This window comes from Helianthus annuus, chromosome 7 (genome assembly GCF_002127325.2).
Source record: "Helianthus annuus cultivar XRQ/B chromosome 7, HanXRQr2.0-SUNRISE, whole genome shotgun sequence".
Taxonomy (NCBI): domain Eukaryota; kingdom Viridiplantae; phylum Streptophyta; class Magnoliopsida; order Asterales; family Asteraceae; genus Helianthus; species Helianthus annuus.
Window position 1 is genome coordinate 105,592,952 of NC_035439.2, and position 6,340 is coordinate 105,599,291.

General features: G+C 30.1%; 1 pseudogene; it reads left to right on the plus strand.

Moving 5' to 3' along the window:
- Positions 1-182: 182 nt before the first annotated feature.
- Positions 183-3,674, plus strand: LOC110907019 (annotated as a pseudogene).
- The last annotated feature ends 2,666 nt before the right edge of the window (positions 3,675-6,340 follow it).

A 6,340-nucleotide genomic window follows, 5' to 3' on the forward strand; every position in this document is an offset into this window, starting at 1 on the left:
TTGGTTTATCAGATTCCGAGTAGATATTGTTTCGAGTATCCTTTGTTTTAGCAAATGATCTTATAATATTTATGGTTTTTGAAGTAATAATTATCAGTTAGTTAATTGAATGAATTAGACTATAGTATCTTGTTTTCAACATGTTTTCAATTAGGTTTTTAATTATCTTCGTTGGTTATGTAATGGTGAAGGTGTTCTGAAGTAATAATTATCAGTTTTGTTGATTTGATTCGATTCGTTTTATATAATTTTATTTTATTCTATTCTCTAACAGGATCTTGCTGGGGATATGGTTCAAAATTTGAAGGATTTCTTTCGAACTATGTATAAAAAGGTCTGTCAAGACTTTCCAAAACATATATAAATGCTACTATGTTTCATTAATTTGTATATAAGATTGAAACGCGAAGCTGATATTGAGGAGTTTGAATCCAATTACAGATGATCCGAGTCTGAGAAAAACGATTTGATTGATCTTTACAAGAAGTACAAAGGTCGTATGGACAGGTACATATGTAAAATCATTTTTAAACCAATGGTCCCTTTCGTTTTGAGATTCGTTTTTCTAACTTCTATAATTTTCCACAGGCTCTTCTGTTCCATGCTATGCTCAGATCCTAAGCTTGATTCACATCGTTTCAAAATTATACTCGATGAGGCAATTTCTTTTGGTAAGTTTAAGATGCCAAATTTCCCACAAAAAGATGTAGGTTTTGTAACATTAGTCTTACCCTGTAGGAGAATTGAAGTCAACCAAAGCTTATAAAAAATGGGGTAAAAAAGTTTCTGAAACAAAACCACCCACAAACCTGTTGAAGCGTAGGGGAAAGTGAGTCATATATATATATATATATATATATATATATATAGAGTAGGAGTTGGGTGGAAAGTCTATTTTTCCTAGAAAGTCTAGGAAGGAATAAGAATTGGACATGTGTCATTGAGGGATTTTAAGTAGAAGGGCTATCATGTAATTTCACATTTTAATTTTATTTTTGGAATGTATCTTCATTAACTAAAATTCCATGATTTTCGGAATTTTTATTATTTTTGAATTCAAATCTGGAAGTCAATGTGTTCATTAACTAAAATTCCATATCACATTACATCGTATATTCCATTGTTCAGAAGATTACTGGAATTTATCAGCATGTTCTTGGTGCTGTGTTTTAACAGTTTACAGGGCTAAAGTCAATTTTTTTTATAGATCCCACAATATAAAGATGGTAAAACACAGGGTATGAATCTGATTGCTGTTAAAACACAACTGTATGAATCTGAATGCTAAAACACAACTGTATGAATCTGATTGCTGTTAAAACACAACTGTATGAATCTGAATGCTAAAACACAAGTGTATGAATCTGCTTGCTGTTAAAACACAACTGTATGAATGTGTTTGCTGTTAAAACACAACTGTATGAATCTGAATGCTAAAACACAACTGTATGAATCTGCTTGCTGTTAAAACACATCTGTATGAATCCGCTTGCTGTTAAAACACATCTGTATGAATCTGGATGTTAAAACACATATGTATGAATCTGCTTGTTGTTAAAACACAACTGTATAAATCTGCTTGCTGTTAAAACACATCTGTATGAATCTGGATGTTAAAACACATCTGTATGAATCTGCTTGCTGTTAAAACACATTTGTATGAATCTGGTTGCTGTTAAAACACAACTGTATGAATCTGTTTGCTGTTAAACGCATCTGTATGAATCTGAATGCTAAAACACAACTGTATGAATCTGCTTGCTGTTAAAACACATATGTATGAATCTGGATGCTAAACCACAACTGTATGAATCTGCTTGCTGCTAAAACACAACTGTATTAATTTGCTTGCTGTTAAAACACATCGTCAAGAAAACGGAGATGATAAGAACAATATTTGAATGGTGATGATGAACTCGGAGATGGAGAAGTGTTTTATTTTGATCCGGTGCTCTCCATCGTTTCTAAAGTTATCTTCTTCCATGATTGTAGTTATTTTTGGTAGAGATTGGGGTTTCCAAGATGGGTTTGGAGAGAGAGAGAGGGAAAATCGCTTGAATTTAGGAACTGGGCGGTTATCAATTGATTTAAAACACGGTCATTGACAAAATTGCCCCTACTCATTTAAAACAATCAATTAATTAAACTCAAATATTACAAGATTGCCATTGATTTAATCTAAACCCTTAAACACACCAATCGGATGGACCAGATCGCTTCCTAGACTTTCTAGGAAAAACACACTTTCCGTGCGAACCCTACTCTATATATATATATATATATATATATATATATATATATATATATATATATATATATATATATATATACATATAGGGGAAGGATGTATAGAAAACCTACTTTAATTTAGAAAACCCGGGAAACTCAAAGCTCCCGATGTTTTTTTTTCTTGAAAAAATTTACACATGTTATATACATGTTTTTAAGGGTTTTGGGCAAAAAAAATCAAAAAAGCGTCGAGTAGATATTTTTTAAAAAAATAAACAAGTTTTGGTGTAACACATGTTACATTCATCTGACATATTTGTAACATGTGTTACACCAAAACTTGTTTATTTTTTTAAAAATATCTACTCGGCGCTTTTTTGATTTTTTTTGCCCAAAACCCTTAAAAACATGTATATAACATGTGTAAATTTTTTCAAGAAAAAAAAAACATCGGGAGCTTTGAGTTTCCCGGGTTTTCTAAATTAAAGTGGGTTTTCTATAGATACTTACATTAGTCTTACCCTGTAGGAGAATTGAAGTCAACCAAAGCTTATCAAAAATGGGGTAAAAAAGTTTCTGAAACAAAACCACCCACAAACCTGTTGAAGCGTAGGGGAAAGTGAGTCATATATATATATATATAGGGGACTTCATTTGAGAAGATAATTAAATTGAGAAGAAAAAGAACAAAGGGTACAATTGTAAAACATTAAATAGTATTTCTTACATCTCATTTATTATTATATTTGACTAATTAATTAGTCATAAAGACTATTGTCCTTCACACTAAATTTTTTGCCTACACACATCAAAATTTATCCTACACGTTTTGAAAATTTATCCTACATATATTGAAATTTATCCTACACAACTCGTAATTAATCCTACACACCTCGTAATTTATCCTACATTTTAAATTAATTGTTCTTCTTCTTTGAAATTTTTTTTTTTTTTTGAAAATAAGTTACAAATTTAATTTACTAGTTATTAAAAAGGAAGACTAACAATTAATGATCTATCTAAGTTTACCAATATACCCTTACATTAATATTAAATACAAAAATTAAATGAAGTAAAATAAAGGATTCTTATTGGTTGAAATTTGTTCTTTTTTATTCTTACAAAAAAATTTGTTCTCATTTGAACCCTCTACTATATATATATATATATATATATATATATATATTGTGAATTGGGTCTCGTTAGGCTTGTTATGTTGTTTTGAATTCTGACATTTGACTAAATGCAGGCCAAAGAAAGAGTCGGATGATTTATATGCTATTATTTCACAAATGCAAAGTGAAAGGAAAGAACGGGTAGACGAGATGTTTTTGTCTTTGGTGAGTAAATATGGCGGAGGTGAACCGTCTTCAGAGCCTACCGAAGAAGAGTTTGAAGCTGCAAGGGAAAAGCTCAAGAGAGTTGACACCAGTACTGACTGGTGAGCACATGTTTTTGTCCATGTTTTTATTGCTAATGCATATATAAATTTTTAAAATTAAACCATACTGAGTTTTATTGTTTGGTTCATCTGGTTTCAACAAAAAGTTTAGACCAAACCACCAGCTACAGTTTCAGAAAACTACAACCTAAACCCATGTCGGGTCTGGTGGGTCAGCCACATAGACTTGTTTTAGCAGTTTAGCGGTCGATTAATTGGATGTTTATGTAATTATGCTTGGAATATATACATACATACATACATACATATCTATTCGTCTGGTTTATACTGGTTATTTCAGTGATGGAATATGTCTCAGTGCTTCGGAGAAGTTTTTAAGATGCTCAGTAGTGGCTTAATTTTTAGTTTTGGGGTTATCTTTAGGACTTGTTTGATATCCTTTGGTGTGTGTGTGTATGTGTGTTTGGATTTTGGGGTGCGATTCGCAGTAGCTATGGGTGGGCATACGCGTTTGTGTGCGCGCCTCAGGGTGGATTTTCCACCAAAAAGTACACTTCAGGTTGTGCTTCATGTATAGAGTGTGCCTTAGGCTACATAAGGCGCTCAGACTTGCACCTCAGCGCGCCTTACGCCTAAGCGCAAACCAAGCTCTCATCAAGCGAGATTTTACGATGACTATTTTTTGTTGAATGAGATAAAATGTTAGAAACCCGGAATGGGTTGTCGTTCGTAATAGACATCATATATAAATTTGATATAAGTCGGAACACCCATCGCAACGCGCGGGCATTCCCACTAGTTCTAATTTATGATTAAATAAATACATAAACGATCTATAGTTAAAACCTATTATTTTAATACTTCTTAAAATAAAATAGTTTAAATTACAAAAAGCTTATTAGATTATATATAAAATCGATATATGAGTTTATCTAGTGTATGAATAAAAGCTAAAAAGAGCAACTAATGGGAGGACATCTGGCAAAAAGACTAAAATTTATTGAAACCTGTTTTAAAATTATAGACGGGAGAATTTAATGGTTTGAAGTTATAGAGATGTGAGACATTTCAATTTATAGAGGAGAGAATATTAAGGTTTTTTAGCCACACCGATTTGTGATAAATAAAAGTGTTTTTAGTTTAATAAAGTTAAAAAATATTCAATATATTTCCAACTTTTTTAACAGGTAAATGATACTCATACTCTATTTCACACCAAATATGCAAAAATGGTACGATAAAACATTAACATTCTCTATAATGTTTTGGGGTACCTTTGTTAATGGCAAATGGTACTTCTACTCTGTTTCATACTAATTATACTAAAATACTCATTTTGCTCATGTTTGAATCTGAGATCTCCTCTCCAAGAGGCATATGTTTCTATACCAAGCGGGCAAGACCCACATTGGCTCATACACACCTACATAGTTACAGACATAACAAATATATATAATCACACCAATTCCTCCCCTCCCCCAAAAAAAAGTCCCTTTGTAACCCTAAATAAAGGTATGTTTTATAAAGTAGAAAATTGTAACTTAATTATCTTTTAATATTATTAATTTTCTTTTTTACCCATTTGTAACCATAGTAAGTTAACCTTTAATAATGAAAAGATTTTATTCATCATATATAAATGTTTAATGTATATCATAACTTTATAATAAATAATTATTAATTAAATCTGTACAACAATTATCAGTAAGAATAACAAATCTAATTTATGTTATACCAATAAATTTGACTTTTTACCAATAAATTTGGCTTTTTACCAGTAAAGAGAAAAATAACAAATCTAATTATGTTAATACCTTAGAGATTTATTTTAAATAAAAGTTATATTTAAAATATACACTATAATAAAAATTAATATTATTTTATACACTACTATATGTGACGTAATTCGTAATTTCATTCATATGATATATATATATATATATATATATATATATATATATATATATATATATATATAGGCTAGGAGTTGGCTAGAAAGTCCAAATTTCCTAAAAAGTGTAGAAAATCATAAAACACCAAATTGTCAACCATAAAACACACCAAAAACCCACAAATAACAAAATGAAGATTAATAAAACATCATATATGTGGGTTCTGTTTTGTGTTTTGGATGATAAGGCTCTGATTATCGAATAACAAATATTGTGTTTTATGTTGATTAGCATGTTGTGTTTTATATTCATAGTTCTACGATTGTGTGTTTTAAGTTTTTATGAACTATTATGGTTTGAATATGGTGTTTTAGTAATTTTCACTCTCTTATTTGTGGGTTTTAGGTGTGTTTTATGGCTGAAATTAGAGTGTTTTATGACTTTTTACACTTTTTAGGAAATTTGGACTTTCTAGCCGAACCCCATAGGCTAGGAGTTGGCTAGAAAGTCCAATATATATATAGTGGAGGGTTCAAATGAGAAGAAATTCTTTGTAAGAAGAAAAAAGAAGAAATTTCAACCAATAGAAATGCTTCATTAGACTTCATTTAATATTTGTACTTAATGTAACTATAAGGGTATATTAGTAAACTTACATACATTATTAATCGGTAGTTTCATCTTTAATAACTAACTATATTAAATTTGTAACTTATTTTTAAAATATATATTTTTCATAAAAAATAAAAATAAAAATTGATTTATAGTGTAGGATAAATACGAGGCGTGTAGGATAAATTATGAGTTGTGTAGGATA